We start from the raw sequence: 18,857 nt of genomic DNA on the forward strand, positions 1-18,857 counted from the left end.
GTTTATTAGTTTAATTTGAATTTGCTTTCATTCCCAGGTTTCATTTCCAGGTTTAAATGAGACTCTCAGATTTTTTAAATTATCTCTGACTTTTGGATCTCCACTTTATATTCAGTGAATTTGAATGATTTTAACGTTTTGATGGGCAGTGCTGAAATTCATAGTTCACCAAAAAACTGTATGACATTCTTTCATCTGTGGAACATATTTTAAGACATATATCAATGTTATTTGTGATCCTGGGCCACAAAAGCAGTCATAAGTAGCACAGGTATATTTGTAGCAATAGTTAACAATACATTGTATGGGGTTAAAATTATCGATTTTTCTTTTATGCCAAAAATCACTAGGGTATTAAAATCGTGTTCCATGAAGATATTTTGTAAATTTCCTTCCGTAAATAATTCAAAACGTAATTTTTGATTAGTAATATCCATTGCTCACAAACAATATCAACGGAAAGCTTATTTATTTAGAAAATAAAAAAATTAAATTGACCCTTATGACTGGTTTTGTGGTCTAGGGTCACATTTTATTGTCAGTACAATGGAAGTCAGTGGTCACCAAAACTTTTCAGTTACCAACATTATTTAAAATGTCTTCTTCTGTGTTAGACAGAATAAAGAAAGTCATTCAGGTTTGCAGTGACATGAGGGTGAGTAAATGTGTGAATGACAAATGTGTCATTTTTGAGTGAACCATCCCTTTAAGCACCAAATGAAATAAACTTTCAAATTGTGCTATCCTGTCTGTGCCTTTAGTCCCCATTCATCTGTGAGGAGAGAGAGGCTACTTAGTTCACTTAGTTGGCCTGTTCATCAAGATGTCCTCGACAAGGGGTCCAAGACTGACTGTGGTTTGAATCTTTTTGTTTCCATCAGTTTGGGAATGTCCCAGCAATGTTGTCCTTGTCCCACTGCCCAGGCCCCGTAACTGAGCCCGGCTGAAGAGAATGGGCCCACTTTGTAGCCACACAGCAGGCTCGGCCAGTACCTATTCTGCTCCACAAACTGTCATGCATAACAACTTTATTGTGACCCAAATGGGAGCTGAAAGCAAAGAATAGAGCAAAGGAATGATAGATGAGGGGAAGTGAGAGAAAACGTCTCTTCAAGAAAGGCTGGAAAAGTGTCAAATTTGCTCAAGCATTACAGATCTAGATTTTAGTGTGGAGTAACACTTACGAGCTATTGTCACATTACTGCGGTCACCATAGTATAGAATATTGCAGCTTTCTTTAATTGGGTTTTGCTATTGTATATTATATATATTATTATATTACAAACTTCATGTAAATCCCCTCAGTTTGACCTGTAGGGAGCTCTTCCTTTGGAGTTGTTTTGGATGAACTCCATGGTGTTAGCCTATTCAGAGGATTTAGAGGCAGAATTTAAAATCTTCACCATGAGGTTATTAACTATTTTATTTTAGTATAGAATTTTCAGTATACTGTGGGTATTTAAACTAGCTGTTTCAGCCTGGAAGCTGAACTAGCTGTTTTTACATCCCGGCATCCCATACTAATCATTGCTGATTTCCAACCTTCTGAAGTAACAAAGAAACACATTCTAGTATGGATAAGTATAAAAAAGGTAAAAGTTAATTGTGTGTGAGAGGGGGAATAGGAACCGAGGGGAGTGGTCTGTTCAGACTACAGACTCGAGAGAAGAAGTAGCCCATAGCCGAGAGACTCAACAAAAGGCCGTCTCTATCCATTGTGTTAGTGCTGGATTTCCCACGAGAGGCCCGTCTGCTTGAAAAGGGGAGTGTATCAGTTTCTCCTGACATGGATGTTTATTCATTCTGTGGCCAACTGCACCGCCAGCTCAAAAGGATTCACCTTACCGTTTTGATGTGTATGACACACACACACACTTTTTAGGGGGAGATAGGTGAAAAAGAAAAACACTGGCACATGGAGAGACTAGTGTGAGCTGTGTGAATAGGCATGTCCACCCTCACAGTGACAGTGTTTGTGACAGTATCATGGTTGCTTGTCTGGACTTAGCTTTTGGTGTGAAGTGAGCCACCATTTTGTACTGGAGGATTTCAGAATCCTGCTGGAAGTAAACCTTCACTGCTGCTATAATATTAGTTCCAGAGTTTCTTTCGTTGGATTTGGTAATTTGGGGAACCAGTAGTCTTTCAGCGACATTTTTCCTTTATATCTCTTCATTACTTGTAGTCTAGACGTCCACTGGTTTCTGGGGAGGAGACAAGTGGACCATTGGACTTCCAATGCGTAGTTGACAGTGTTGCAGCAACAGGTTGATACTCAGTTATTTGTGAGTTAAGTTAAATATGTATGGATTTTGGACTTTCTAATCATGCCAATTTCTACATGTAATATTTTAATTTCGTTGAATAGCAGAGTCAAAATAGTGTCAAACCATTTCTGATGACAACTTATCAACTTCCAGTAAAAAAAAATCAAATTTATTCAATTTAAGATGCTCAAATTATCCAACGTTTCATGGGAACCAAACCCCTGACCTTGAGGTTGCTAGCATCATTTGAGCTACAGGGACTTGAGGGATGAAAGGTCAAAGGTCGCTACATTTTCAAAATTTGCTTTTAATATTGTCAGTATTTTTGCTAGTCAGATTTGTCAGACTGTTCTTTTTATCCACACAGGCTAACAGTGCTTCCTTTTAATAAAGCTCATATTTCTTCAAGGAGACCTTCTCCAATTCAATAGACTAGTTGTTTTGAGTAAAACATCTTCCTGTTGAGTTTTTATTGGTGGAGGTGAAGGGTGAATGCTATTCAGCCTATAACAAGTTCTCATTCTCTCATTACTTAGAGAATGTGTGAATTGTTTTAGTGTATTATTAGACCTTAAGCCCCATGACTATGTAAGCAAGCGTCTCGGTAGGGCTTTGTGTGGTGGGTATCTTACTAAGTGGCATTGGGCTATGGAGTTGAAAGAGTTCAGCTTTTATGCCCCAATTAACATTATTCAGGAACAGTGTGTATGTAAAGTATCACTTTATTCACACTCTACATACTCTTGCATCTTGTTAGCCGATCCGTTAGCCACATGGACATGAGGCATTAAGGTCTGGACAATTCCCTTATTTCTTTAGTCGTCCAGGTTTAACAACTTTAGCCTCTGAGGTAGATAAGTCAAAACAAACTTGGCAAACTGAAACTGTCTCATTTCTGGCACACCATTATCGTCTAAAATATCTCAACACTCAGCTTCTCCTCTCCCTCTTGACCCTTTGTGAGACAATCGGAACCTGTGGACCCGGTTGCCATGTTCAGTTTTGGTTTCAATGGCTCCATTGTTGTGCTGTAACAAGACGCCAGAGCTGGTTGTTTGATCCACTCTTCTGAAAAGTTTTCTTTGCCGTCGTCTTTTCTCTTCCTTTTTTGTTAACCAATGGATCAGCTGAGAAGGTCAAGGAACACTGTTTTGTTCATCTTTTGTTGTGCAGTCTCTTCCTGTATCTTCTCCTTTTTGGGAAAAAAAAAGAAAACGTGGTTCGGTATGAATTGCATTTAAAACGTTAGCTAATTTTTCCACATGACTAAGTTGTCTCTGCAGCTCTTAAAGTGATTGGCCATTGTTACCATCCTAGTTTGTTGAAGCCTATCCACATATTTTTCTGGGTGTTGCTTGGTTTCGCGGCAGGTGTGTCTGTCAGCCGACTTCTCAGAGGCAAAATCATGGTCTTTAGCGTGAAAGCATAGAGGCCGCTGTCTCTCAGCCTGAGTGCTAGCAAACTGTCAGAAATCACGTTTTAGTGGCTTGTTCAGGTCACGCTGAGAGAGCAGCCTCTTGTTCCTTACCGTCTCTTTCTTTCTGTTTGACTTTCCTTTTTCTTTCTTTCTTCTCCTTTTTGCTGCCCACATTTGTCAGTGTATGCTAAAATGAGGCATATGGGCAATACAGTTTTAATACTGCCATCCACAGAATGCAAAATCTACGGTATGTAGCTCTATATTAATGCTACTTTTAATCTACAATAACCTCTTTGTGTTTTTTATTTTCTTAGACTTCTACTGATAAATAATCATGAATATATCCATATCAGCTGATTCATGGTGAAGGTTATCATTCCATGGTGATAAACAAGAGCTAGTTTACATCTTTACTATAGCAAAGCATTGTTATCATTAAGAGCATCCACCAGCGTAAGGGAAGACAGACATGCAGACACCATCATCACATTATACAAGGTCTTATTGTCTGGTCGGCTGCTTTGCCTTGCGTGGCATGATTTGTGGGTAGCCATCTGTGCTCAGCCTCTTTTGAAATGTGAGAAAGAACATATGCATTTGCATAAGAATAATTGACACTTCAAATTAGCCCTCCAATCACAAAGGATTATTTTTAGTATATGGGTAAGTAGAGGCTCTTCTATCCTGGGGAAAGAAGATGAAGTAAGAGATGAAGATACTAAATATATTACGATATTAAACCTGCAACAATATTTAGTATTATTATTATATTATGAATTGTTAAATAATACATAAACTAAATTAATTATAAAGAAATTTATTTTCTTTTATATATTATGTATAATGTTTATTATTGTTAAAGGGATATTCCACCCCAAAATGAAAATTTTGTCATTAATCACTTACCCCTATGTCGTTCCAAACCTGTAAAAGCTTCCTTCGTCTTCGGAACACAATTTAAAATATTTTGGATGAAAACCGGGAGGCTTGTGACTGTCCCATTAACTGCCAAGTAAATTACACTGTCAAGGCACAGAAAAGTAAAAACATCATCAAAATAGTCCATCTGTCATCAGTGGTTCAATCTGAATTTTATGAAGAGACGAGAACACTTTTTGCATTGTACGTTTATTTACACTTTGATTTGAACAGAAACAGCGTATCCATGCATTACTGATGACAGAGAATAGCGTACGCACTTTGCGTCCATCGGATGCTCTCCAAAATGTCGCTACGATGACACAGAAAGACGGAGAGGAGACGAATTGTTGAATAAAAGTCGTTATTTTTATTTTCTTTGGGTACAAAAAGTATTCTCGTCGCTTCATAAAATTCCGATTGAACCACTGATGGCAGATTGACTATTTTGACTATGTTTTTTATCATTTTCTGTGCCTTGACAGTGCTATTTACTTGGCAGTCAATGGGACAGTCACAAGCCTCCCGGTTTTCATCCAAAGTATTTTAAATTGTGTTCCGAGGACGAACAAAGCTTTTACGGGTTTGGAACGACATGGGGGTAAGTGATTAATGACAAAATTTTCATTTTGGGGTGGAATATCCCTTTAAATGCTAAATTGCTAAAAAAAAATGCATAAATATGTAAAAGTAAATAAAAAAAAATACAAATACATTTTATATATATATATATATATATATATATATATATATATATAAACAAATACATTGTTTAATAATATTACACTTCTATAACTGATTATAGTCAAGTTGAGTGCTGTAGAATAATGATTTTAAACAAATTCCAATATGATGAGCAGACCGATGTATCTAAACATCAGATGACGTTTGTAGGTTATGTGTGCTTGAGTGTGTGTGTGTGTGTTTTAGTGTATGTTTGTGGGCTCACATACCTGCTTTGTAAGTGTATGTGGTAGTGCATATGTAATGTTGTAGCGGAGAGAGAGGAGAACTGAACAAGCACACTGTTACATTATTGATAACAGCTAATGAAATGAATCATTTCAGGATGAACAGAGGGATACACTGTACATGTCCCTGGATGCCCACAAAAGCACACAGAGATCTATATACCCGGAAAATATTTCTTGGATAAATATGAACTACCTTATATCTAATTACAGTGTCAAAACTGAGAAGATTTATGAAAATGATAAAAATTGGAAAATATTGCACCACTTTTGTGAATACGCTTTCACGCAGTGCTAAGTGCATTTATCTAGATTTAGCCGTTTCTGAAAGGCCCTATGACAGGGCTGCCCCTGCTCCATTGGGTTAGCTGTTGGTAGACGGGGTTGATCTCGCCCGCTCTTAGATGGCCATGAATTCATTTGCACACATATGAAAGGAGAGGAGCCCCTGGCGAAGAGATATTTGTGCTGTCTGGTGTCAGATACCAAGATGGGGGTGTGTTTGTGTGTACATGGATGCTCAGCCTCACCCATCTTGCCTGGTGGAGGAGCATAGGTTTATCCTGATCTCCATGGAAACACTGCAGCATGTCAGGGCCGTACCAAAGCGTGGGTACCCAGGGCAAAGCACTTGATTCAGCAGGACAAGAAAAGAGTGATTATGTGCATTAGTTAGATTAAATAGTAGCAGGATGAACATTTCACAGTTGAATGGAGAAACTGTTGAGTTGGTGCTTATCGTCTCGGTCAGGGATGGTATTTGTTTAGCGTTTTTATATTCCTACGACCCGTAGTCACACATTTATTTATTCTCACATCAACACTGACTTTCGCACAACGTGGGACTCAACTAAACCACGGGCTTCTCCAGGTTATGATTCGCCTTCATACACCAAACGGATATGTGGAGCATATATTTTTAACCTGAGCCAAATGTGCTTTTTGCAGAGGGGTTAAAAGGGCGAATGAAAAATTCTGTAAATTATTTATAATAGCTGAAACTCTTTTAGTGTTTCTCTGTTGGGTTGGGAGTGAGGTTGTGCACTGGAATGTGCTTTACTTATACATTGTCAGATATGTGGTGAGAAGGTGCTTTTATCTACAGCAACAAAAGCGCTGTAGGTGGAGGAAGAAGTAGGTCACGTCATTTACTTCAGGTCAGAAAGGAGCAGGGACATTTTGACGGGTTTAACTAGACGTATAGAAGCAGTTCATTCACACGTGACACTAATTATTGTTTTTTCTTTCCTTCTAGTGATGCTTCTGAGGAGGTGCATTGCTCTTTGATGTGAGGAAGGAAGGTTAGTAGACTTATTTATGTCACATAAAATAAGGGGTCATATCTGAGGTTAAGAAGTGAGGTGAATCAAAGAAAAAAGTTTTTGGAAAATAGTGTGTCAGTAATGCAAACAAAATTCAATTCTGCTGTAAAGCAGCTCTAAAAAGAAGACAATAGTAAATATTGTCAATATTTCTGTTAAAGTCAGTTCATTTGATCGTCCAGCTCAGTTCAGTTCTTTTCCAATAGTGTCTGTGCAATCAAGACAATAATATTGCCAAAACTTACTCCAGAATTAAAATTTACTGAGAATTTACTCACCCCCATGTCATCCAAGATGTTCATGTTTTTCTTTCTTAGTCAAAAAGAAATTAAATAGTTTTTAACCACAAATGCTCGTCATGCATTAGCTCTGCGAGGCGCTTCCACGACTTCACGCATTACGTAATCACGTTGGAAAGGTCGCATTTTTTCCTAGTGGAAGAAATCTTTTAAGTTTCAAAAGATTTGAACATCCAGGATACGCACACAAACAGACCATTTTAAATAATGAACTGATACAAAGACATAAATATGTGTCATTTCAACATACAACAACTTTTGAATGGTCCTCCTCCTCCACACTTGTAAACACTGGGTCGGTACTTCCGCCTACTTCACGTGTGACCTTTCCAACATGACTACGTAATACGTGAGGAGAGCTAGTGCAAGACCAGCATTTGTGGTTAAAAAGTATAGAAATTTCTTCTTTTTTTTTTTTTAGAAAATGAAAGGCAACAGCGGAAAGGAACCAAAACTCAATCAGCGACAGAAATGGAGGGAAAAAAAAAACTTAGAGAGAAACTAGGCTCAGTCAGGGGGCCAGTTCTCCTCAATAAGAGGTTTGTGAGATAGTGGAAAAACTAATAATGAATTAAATTATAAAAATGTAAATTAAAATCTACAGGTAAAAAAAAAATAAAACACTTACTAAAAATATTAAATATTTTATTTGTCTAACATCAGAAAACTGTTGTTACATTTTTATTTTTTTTAAATATTAAAGCCAAAAAAGTAACCAAAACCAAAACCAGCCAAAATACCAGATTGGGAGACCAAATAAAATCACTAAACCATTTTAGGCTAGTAGGCTGTTTTTTTTGTTTTGTTTTGTGTTTTTTTTTTCTGTTTTGTTTTTTTGCTTTTCACTGGAGTATCATCTTTGATTGAATAGCTGATTTAGTGGCCCAAACTGCAAACATACTACTTATTGTCCCTGTTATCAGTATTTAGTGCACATGAACACTTCATTTAACTTAATAGGTGAGTTCTTAGATGGTGTTGCTCTTTTCATTCGGGACAGCAGTGTGGTCGCATCAAGCAGGAGTGGTTAGCGCGCGCCGCATTGAGTTACAGGGTTCAGTTCGGGAAAGAGTGGCTCAAGCACCTCTTTCATTTTTCAGAGAAATAATGTGTGGTCTGAGAGGAATCTGACACAGATAGGGTGATGAATTCTGCAGAGTCAGTAAAAGCAAACTGATGCTGAAAAACATATCTGTGCTGATCTTGGACCACACTTCAAAGGTACATGCTTCTCCTGAGGCAGCGTGCTGTATGTAGCAAGCACTTTTAATTTATTCCTCTGGGCTGAAGTACTTTTTGTTGTTGTCTTGATTTTAGTATTTAATTATTTACTCTCTGGGACAAGAGATTTAGAATGGAGATGGCTGGATGAGACAAATCTAACAAGCCACTGAAGAAAGTGCTGGCAACATGTCCGTAAGCGACATCCACAATATCCTACCTCCAGCAAAACTTCAAAGGAACCCTGGAAACACGTTAGCGTACAGCTAAGATACAGCTAACAGTATATTAACTAGCATAAAGGTCCTGTCCTGAGTAAAATCTCATGCTTGTTATCGCCTTCTAAGGTTTTAAGAAATATAATACTATAATAACCAAAGAGAGAGAAAGCTATAGGGGGGTAAGTGGAATCGGATAAGTTATTCTCTTGCCCAACAGCAAACAAGAAATAATGAGGGGAGGCAGAAACGCAGACCCTCCCAGACCTGTGTTCTTCACAACAATAAAAAAAACACACTCTTATCAGGTTATAAGGAGACATGTAAACAAAAACCATGTGAGAGGATGAGGAGGAAGACAAAGTGTCGGACACTCCATTATTGTTTTCCTCTTTGTTAGCGAACAGTTCATGAAGGTTTTTGAGAACTTGGTGATCTTTTTGTCAGTCACGTACTGTACTGTGATAATGGTTTAGACTCAAAGTGATTCACGTTTCATAATGAGGCAGGGTTTAGTTTCCTTTTGTTGACGAATCGAAGGCCTGTGGAGAAGTCAAACTCCTGGTCGGTGGAAGGAGTCGTGGAAGTGAGAAGTGTCCATTTCATCTAAGATGATGTTTCAGGATGTGAGTCAGATCTAAAAGGCAATGAAATTTAAAGCATCATTTCGTCTTGTGCGTGCACTGCTGTTTTGTTTTTATTGCGAATTTGAAGCACAGGAAAGAGGAAAACAATGACACCTACGTGAAGAAGTGCCTGCGATGAGGTTTCATTTCAGAAGAAAGATCTTGAGAGCAGCAGTCAGAGGGCCATCCCGAGTCTATTAGAGCCAAACCATTTCAGAATTCAGCTTATGAATGTGCACTTAAAGTCTGACAGGGCAATAGAGACAGTTCATTTTGCTACAATCCTCCATTTTTTATTTCTCATTGATCTCTTCTCCTCAAACTGTACACTTGGATTAAGTGTGTATCTATATTAAAGAGGTTTAATAATAATACATTGTAAGCCTGCCGACAGACAGCCTGGAATATTGGGAATGTCAGAATCCCTCCTAGTGCTAGACAACTTTTAATAAAACTGGCAAGCTGTGTGGAAAACTTTGTGATGCTTATGAGGACTCTTCCCTTGTGCCGTAGAGAGAGAGAGTGTGAGGTTCTTTTCAATTTCTTGATGAATGAAATGATCATGGTAGCTTGAGCTGGACTAAATGAGCAGCAAGGGATTTGTGAGGGCTTAATGTCAGAATTAGTGCTTTGTGGCAAATCACTTACAGACCAGAGTGAGGAATAACAGAGCTTTTATGAAAGAAATACTTTTTTGAGAATCACCTTTTGCTTTTTACTTGAAGAGCTTGTATTTGATGAATAGTTCTGACTCTACACTCTTTGATGAGATGAACTGTAACAAAGTTTGTTGCGCTTAAAATGATTTTGGTTACACTTTATTTTAAGGTCCAGTTCTCGATATTTACAAACCATTAACTACGACTTTTGCCTCAATAAACTGCTAATTTGCTGCTTGTAGGATTAGGGATGTATAGCATGGTCATGCAGAATATGTGCTTTATAAGTACTAATAAACAGCCAATATGTTAATAATTGGCATGTTAATAAGCAACTTGTTAATAGTGAGAAATGATCCCTAAACTAAAGTTTTACCATGATTTTAAACACAACCATTGGCTATACAGTCTTGCCTAGAAATCACAGATTTCTAGAAGTTTTATGGACTTGAATTGTACGACAAATGCCAAACTGAATTAAGAAATGGACAAAAAAGTATGAACTTAATCTTGTAAAACAAAATTCAAACGTTTAAAAATAAATTGGTAATATATTTATTTTATTAAAAAAGATAACAATTTAAAAAAACCTTTGTATCACAAAATCTACATTTGCTGTTCTTGCTGTACATATAGTACACTTGAACAAAATTATTGTAATAAATGAGAAAAGTAACTTTTGATGAATAGTACACTTGAACAAAATTATTGTAGTAAATGAGAAAAGTAACTTTTGATGACGTATGCAGAGCAAGATTTCACATAATTTTTTGGAAAGGCATTAAAACAGTTGACACGGCGATTCATTTTTGACACATTTTTACAGAATCGAATGCAGTTTTAACTTTAAGCTCCTCATGTTTAATAATGTTTAATGTCACATTTCTGTGTGTTCTTCTCTCTGCTGCAGGTTGAGAGAGCTTTCTCCAGCACATGCCACCCTCATTAGTGTCCAGCAGCTGAAGACGCAGGGTCACAAACCCAATGAGTTGCTCATTTCATTCAGCTTTGCCGACATGGAAAGATGACCACTGTGACCTAATGTTGCGGTGCGGTCTGACAGCACATTGTGCACAACATACAAAGTAGCTTGATTAACCCTTGAACCTTGTGTGGAGTGCATTATTTTTTATGAAATTGCTATAGGGTCCAACTTTTCAACAAGCTTGTAGATTTTATTCATTCAATAAATTGTGCATTTTTCTAAAAAAGGGAACAGGTCTTGTGATTTATTTGCTGAACTGTGGGTGATGAAATATTTAATATCCTGGGTATTAAAATGATCAGTCTCGGATCCATTGAGAGGGTTGACATGGTTGAATCAGTACCACACTAAGGGACTGCCGCACAGGGAATTATTGCTTCAGTCTGAACATGTCACCTCTACAATATTTCTACGATTATAATGTACAATTATCCTTTCTTTCCATTTTCGGATCTAAGTTTTCTCTGGTTTGTCATTGTTCAAAAATTTCACGCACACAATATGAAAGAACAATAATGTCTAGTCTCAATGTCACAGCTTGGATTTGATTTATACACATTTTACACAAGTATTTATTTCACAAGCATAATGCAAAGTAGCTCTCCACATTTTGTTCTTGAAACAGTTTAGTCCCACTAATGTGACTAAGGTAAAATGAGCAAGAAGAATTTCATGTTTTAATGTCCCAGAAAAGCTGGTTTGCTGTTTTCTCTGAATTGCATCAGGAAGTGGTCAAGATGCAGGAATAAAGCTTCTTTGGTCTGGAAATGAAAGTTCATATATTCTGCTCTTTCTGCATGTGTCACAAAGAGTTGATTACATGGGAGTCTACCAGAACACCTGAACACAATGCCCAGCATTGTGTGTCGTTCTGACCTCAGTGTCATGTGACTCTGTTATGGCCAGGTGTTGCCTGTATCTGGAGCAGAAAAGGTGTTTTTCTCTTAAGACCAAACCAAACAAACTAAAGCAACAGTGAGGAAAGGAAATATAATGGGAAAACATACTTAAATCGAAATAAAATGCATTGAGAGTGTGAATTACTTGTGTACGTAGTGGGATTGAAAATACTAAATCTGTGGGATTCAACTATTAGTGTTATTATATATTTGACATTGAGCATGCATGGTGTTCTTAAATGTTCTTGCTTCCATTGAAGCTCAAAATGCTCTTTTAATCATGTATGCTGAATGTTGGATCATCTGGTTTCATACAGTATTGAGTCCGTTTTTTTAAATCAACATTTCAACGCTAAAATAATGTAATAAACATTCATTTAACAACATAAACCCTGATCTACATTACTGATGACAAAAACTTAAAGGAGTTTGAGTCAACTGAAATCCCAATATAAAACCTATTTATTTATTTTAAAGGTAAACATGCAGAATATTTTCTGCAAGGGTTTGTATTAGAGTTGGGACATAGAAAAGTTAAAAAAATCAGTATAAAAATAATTTAGTTTATGGTTAGTTGTCATAAAACACAAAAACCCAATGAATGTGTCTAGTGTCTTTCACATTTTTCTGACCATTTTTAACTGACCGTCTTATTGAAATCACACACGAATCCCCCAGCAGTGTTGTTCTACTTCCACAGACCAGCATTTAGTTGATTCAGTAGGTCCAGACACCCTCTCAGACATCTGACGAACACATGAATTCACCATCTCAGTTGTTTCAGTCCAAATCTTCAGATTAATGGTCCCAGACTCGTAATCTGTAACACAGAGATGGAAAATAATGAAGAATTACAAATGGTGGGCAGAGGCAGAATCTGATTAAGCATATTGACTGACTGATGTCCATTGTAAATCTATGATGACTGATGTTCCATCTTCAGTTATGAAACACAGTTTTAGAGTAGATCTTCCCAGAACAATGGCACCGGCCGCTTAACTCCACGGCACAATTGAATTGTCTGTAAGCACATAGAACCACAAAAAGCCCCGCTAGCTTTGCTTTAGAATCACTTACGAATGATCCGAAATCAAACGCAAACAATGAAACTCAATATACTTTTTGTTGACATTTGAAATTTAGAGAAAAGCAAATAAAGTGAGAGTGCTTTTAAGGCCAAAGAAAGTGACCTTGGTGAGGCCAGCGAGAGGTATCTAACTTTAAAAACTCCATTACTTACTCCAGGACTTGCTCTCTCTCTCTCTCTTCTTGCTTTAAGAAAGAGGAAAGTACTGTGCAGTATTTCACCTTTATCTCCCGATAGCAGGTCTTTGTGTTATCTTATTCTTATTGGAAAGAAGGGAGAAACGGGAAGGAGGGGAAAAGCCTCCAAGGCGTGATACACCGCGCACTCCCCACGGATGGTGAGATACCAAACACTTCCTTTCCAAATTTTCCACACTTTCGTGCTAAAGGAGATGAGAGCCAGTTGAATTGTAAAGGGAGCTTCTTTTGGATTTCTCTACAGACAAATAGAGGGATACATCTGAAAAGCTGAGCATATGCCGCAGCACGAGGTGTATGCGCGCCTGCGCGTGTGCGTTTGCGTATATGTACTCGTGCAGAGTCGGGCTGAATAGCACAAAGAGAACTTTTAAAGCGAGAACTGTGACATATTCCCAGAGTGTCTGTCTGCCAGTCAGAATTCCCAAGCATGCTGGGTGATGTCCTCCAAAGCACAGATCTACCTGTGCAAGAGGCCCCTGTGACAGAACACATGCCGCACTGATTTTCACAGATGGGTTGCAGTGGCCTGTGAGGTTTCTCTCTCTCGCTTCAAACTGAGAACGACAAGTTTTGGGCCACACTAAAACTGTAGCAGGTTTTCGTTTTTTTTAGGTTCTCTTTTCTTTTTTTTCATACACACCACATTTGAAGTCTGAACGCAACGGGTTTCACTCATAAACACAAGCAGACACAATGTAAAGCGCCTGTGAAATGTTAGGCTTCAACAATATGATAAAATGTTTTTACAAAAGGTTTGCACAGAAATTCATGAGCAGGTCCAAATGACAGTAATTTGATTATGTAGGCTATTTGTGTGGTTTCTTTGTGGTCAGTGCAGGCCTACATTCAATTTTAAAGAATTTTAAACGATCAGAATGCAGAATTCAAGAATCTTAATTCTTGACTTGAGATTTAGTGAAATTCCCATGGTTACTAGGCCAATCAGATGGCATTTACTAAAAATGACTGCTTTCCAGCGAATTTTCAGTGAATGTGCTGTTCATTGGTCACAGTAATAAGTGGAAGAACAAAGTGCAGTAAATGGTCAAATTGTAGAAAAATATAGAAAAAATATAACAAATACTATAGGCCTAGTTTGCAACATCAAGCACCATAACAGACTCTTTTTTTATAGCTAAAATAACTGGTAGCAGCGTGGGAAGCCACGTCCGCTCTTACGTTAAAAATAAGGAATCACCGTGTCAGGAACTTTGCTTGTGGACGAAAGTTTTCCCCATGTACATTTTGCAATGGGTTAAAGTTGGTTGCGAGGATTCGTGCAGGAAGTTCTGTGTGAACAGTTCTTCATACATTGCTTCACTATTGACAATACACAATGGAGCTTTTTTTTTCTCTAATGTGCCACTAAAGTGTAATTCAGACACTGGTAGAGATTTGCTGGAGATGCAGAAGACCCCTGAGCTCAGACACAAGGACGGTTTAATCCTTCCCGACTCTGCATGTTTGCATTGATAGTTACATGGTTGTTTACTGCTACAAAACCACACTTGGTGAGTGTAAAATGTTTATATTGGTCAATAACAGGCTAGACGAAGCCTTGCATTCTGTGATTAATTTCTGCAGTTATAGATGTTAACAAGTATGGGAAAAGATTATTTCAAAATACATGATAGAAACAATGTTTCTGACTACTTAACATATTCACGTTCATCTCACAATTAAAAATAAGAAATACAATTTACTGTGAAAATGTGTTTAATGTGTTTGGACTGTATATAGCTGAGTCTGACATTAGTATCTGTATTCTGGTTGTCCCACTGCTCTGAGAGCCCCTTTCTTATCCCAGCATGCCTTGAGGCAGTGTGGTTTAAACAAGTGGAGTGCTTTTTGCTTTTTAACTGATACAGAACCAACAGTCAAAGCATTATTGTTTTATGAGTCCTAATAAAACTGAGGGATGAAAGACAGAAACAGAGGGCAAGTTATGTTGTCTTTTTTTAACCCTGTAAATATCATTTCGATTGGCCCTTTTAAATATGTTACACGGGGTATAGGGAAACTTCTTTAGACAAAACTAAACACTGAACCTCATCATAATTTCTGTTTGAAGAGGAACTAAAAGCAGGAGAGCATTAAGATTTTCTGATATTAGAGGGGTATTGATTTGGTAATGACTGATTTCTAAAATTTCAATTATTAAAGAGATCAATTGAACATCGCTCCTTGTGAACACGATTACATTTTCAACTTTTGTTTCTCACACAAAGCTGTAAGACTTATAATACACAGTAATATATACTTTTTGATACACTGTAAAAAGTGATAAGTTGACTTAACTTAAAAAAATTGAGGAAACCCGTTGCCTTAAAATTATTAAGTAAATAATAAATACAAAATCAATTTAATTGACATGGTAAAAAAAAAAATACCTTCATCAGTTGCTCTCATATTTCTGCCAAAAACATCATACATGCTGCACTGTAAAAAGTGATAAGTTGACTTAACTTTAAAAAAATGAGGAAACCCGTTGCCTTAAAATTATTAAGTAAATTTGACAATTCACTTAACTTATTTTTTTTAATTATCATTTACTTAAAAATTTTAAGGCAACGGGTTTTCTCAATTTTTTAGTGTTAATTAGCCTTTGTATGAGTAAAAATGCCCAATCTTGTATTACGATTAAAATCACTATCCTTCAAACCCATCAGAGAATTGAAAATCATCTCAATTTAATTCATCATTCATACATGTATAATTGCAGTGCAAAATAATACGTGGGTCCTAAAACCCTCTCTCACTGAAGCCACTCCAAACTTATCCATGAGTGTCCCTGTCCATTATCCAGTGGGCTTATGACCGTGGATCAGCCAGACTGCAGACTATTGCTGTCTCGCTGAATTTAACAGCGATTTGATTCTATTCATGAGATGCAAACATTAATATGCAAAGAACAAATGACATCTCACATACTCCAGAAACTCATTCTCCTATAAATCTGAGACTAATCTTAAATCATCTCTAAAATCTTACATACTTTAGACTGCGATTTTCAGGATTTGAGTTGATATTTACAAATAAATTCAGTATCTCTGTCACTATAGGCCATGTTCTAGGGTCAAGTTCCTCCATTCAGACAGGACACTGGGATCACAGGGGACTCACAAAGGAGGTCTGGTCTAGACAAAGTCCCCTCACCCAGTGCTCAGACCACAGTGGAGGTCCTTAGAGACCCATCCTTCATTTGTTTCCATAGCCTTTCACTACTTGCCTTGTCAGACACCAAATGTCGCTGTCTAAACTCACTGAAGCCTTCAACTTGAACTTCAGACATGTGTCCCTATCAAAAAAGTAAAAAATGTAGAATAAACCCTCAAAGACTGAATATTGTTTCATTAAAAATAATTGAATTAAAAAAGCAATTATTATAAATATATATATGCATAAAAAACATAAAATATTTAACTTACATATTATTTATTTATTTTATAAAAAATAAAAATAGATAAATGTGTAAAGCCAACTGCTTTATCACACTTTATTTCCTGCAAAATAATTATATTTAGGCCTAATAAAGGAACAATGGCATCTTTGATTAGGATAGCATTCAGTAGACGACACCAGATTATGTTTTATGTGGTTGAGGATTTAAAGACAGACACCTCACACACATCCTTCTTGTATCACCCATGAGAGAGTGTCTGCCATCCCCGTTCCACTGTGGAAGAGAGGCCTTACCATGGCTAACTCTGATGCAAATTACCCATAGACCATGAGAATATCTGTCTGCGTGTGTGATATCTCTCTGTGTATATATAGCATAGCCTTCCATCCTCTCCATGCATGCCTGCGTCGCCTGAAGCATTGTGCAAATTCTAATCAGTTTAACCAGCCTTATAAATATCACAAAAATATGTTGTATTTTTCCAATATTGGACAAGTATTAAGATATGCCCCTATAAAGTGGTTGTTTTCTGCGTTGGAATATAAGTTTAATGCATAATGCAAAGAATTTATTTTATTTAACAATAATATTTTGCACAGAAAATGCTGTATATAAATACCCAGCTCATAATAACACAACAAAGAATCAGGAAAATGTTCAAGAGACAGACAAACCAGTGTTTTGTTCCCAGAGGAAGTCTATAAATTCATTTATATGTGTATATGATTACATTACAAATGTAAATAAATAATTGTAATATGTAAATCGTTTTATGTATATGTTTGTAAATATATGTTGTGTATGTGTGTGTATATACATAACTCTGGATGACAAAACCAGTCATAAGGGTCTATACATAGAGATACATTGAGATCTATACATAATCTGGAAGCTGAACAAATAAACTTTCCATTGATGTGTGAGATACAACTATTTGAAAATCTGGAATCTGAGGGTGCAAAAAAATCTAAATATTGAGAAAATCGCCTTTAAAGTTGTCCAAATGAAGTTCTGAGCAATGCATATTACTAATCAAAAATTAAGTTTTGCTATATTTACGGTAGGAAATTTACAAAATATCTTCATGGAACATGATCTTTACTTAATATCCTAATGATGTTTGGCATAAAAGAAAAATCGATAATTTTGACCCATACATTGTATTGTTGGCTATTATTGACTTATGACTGGTTTTGTGGTCCAGGGTCACTTATATCATTTATTTAATTTATGATATTTTATTTTTATTATTATTGTTATTTTTATTAGTTTGTATTATTATTATTATTATTTATTGTGCAACTGACTTTGGTAGGAAAATATCTGCTAAATGTAAATGTATACATCTTTACAGATGGATGTGGCCTTGCATCTCTATCATAGAAGCTGAGTTACTGAACCCTAGAGGTCTCCACTTGCACACAGGCTCTCTGCAAATCTGAGCAGGCTGTCCTAATGACAGTCTCACATTCATGTGCACGCACACATACACTCACGTATACAATTTAACCTGGATTCATTCGGAAGATTGAGTCATACACTGTATTTATAGGGCCTGAAGACAGAGCTGGACCTTCACTGTTACTCATATACCGACCACAGCCTTCGCTCTGAGTCACACACACACACACACACACACACCGTCACTGCACTGACATCACCCTGCCAGGACAAACACACCTAAACATGACATCACTTGCATTTGAGCAAACATTTTGGTAAGGGCCTCAAAATGTGTAAGAAAATATGACAAGGATGGAGATGTTATCAAAACGAAGTGAGGTTTAGAGGACGTTCAAACAGCTAGCATGATAGAGAGCGAGAATCATTGCCGATGGTTAAAATAGATGTCAGACTTGTGTTGAATTGTTTTGTGAGAGCAGCTGTCATCTTATACATTTTCCTTAGAGAGAGAGAGAAAGAAAAAATACATTAACAACAATGCATCATTCAAATGTTTTTTTCTTCTTCTTTTTCTACAGAGTAAATAGCAACAAAATAAAATGCATTGCACTTTGATATTCCTGATTAATTCCCCAGTGCCATAATGGCCATAAGTGATTGATTGTGATGTTATTTGTGTCACTGATGTACAGAGGTACTACAGTGCCACTAAACACACACACACACACACACACACACACACACTTCCAGCGTTTCGTTTGCACAGAGAATTATGAGCAACAGCTGCCTATGAACTGACTAAATAAAAAAGAGAGAGCAAGCTTTGTGTGTGTGTGTGTGTGTGAAAGAGGAGCAGAGGCTGTGAATGCCTCTCCTGATGAGAGATGGAGGCATATTGAAAAGTTTATTAAATTACCCTGATTAGCAATTTAGCCACGAATAGTAGAGTGGCGGAGGA

General features: G+C 37.0%; 1 long non-coding RNA gene across 1 annotated transcript in view; it reads left to right on the forward strand.

Annotated features, from left to right (window-relative positions):
* The window catches only part of LOC131541506 (uncharacterized), a 41,772-nt gene extending 30,641 nt beyond the window's left edge, over positions 1 to 11,131 (forward strand). The window contains exons 4-5 of the long non-coding RNA XR_009271524.1: positions 6,832 to 6,877; positions 10,832 to 11,131. This is a non-coding gene — a long non-coding RNA (uncharacterized LOC131541506). The remainder of the gene's footprint in view (positions 1 to 6,831; positions 6,878 to 10,831) is intronic.
* Positions 11,132 to 18,857: the final 7,726 nt, after the last annotated feature.

This window comes from Onychostoma macrolepis, chromosome 05, assembly GCF_012432095.1.
Source record: "Onychostoma macrolepis isolate SWU-2019 chromosome 05, ASM1243209v1, whole genome shotgun sequence".
NCBI lineage: Eukaryota > Metazoa > Chordata > Actinopteri > Cypriniformes > Cyprinidae > Onychostoma > Onychostoma macrolepis.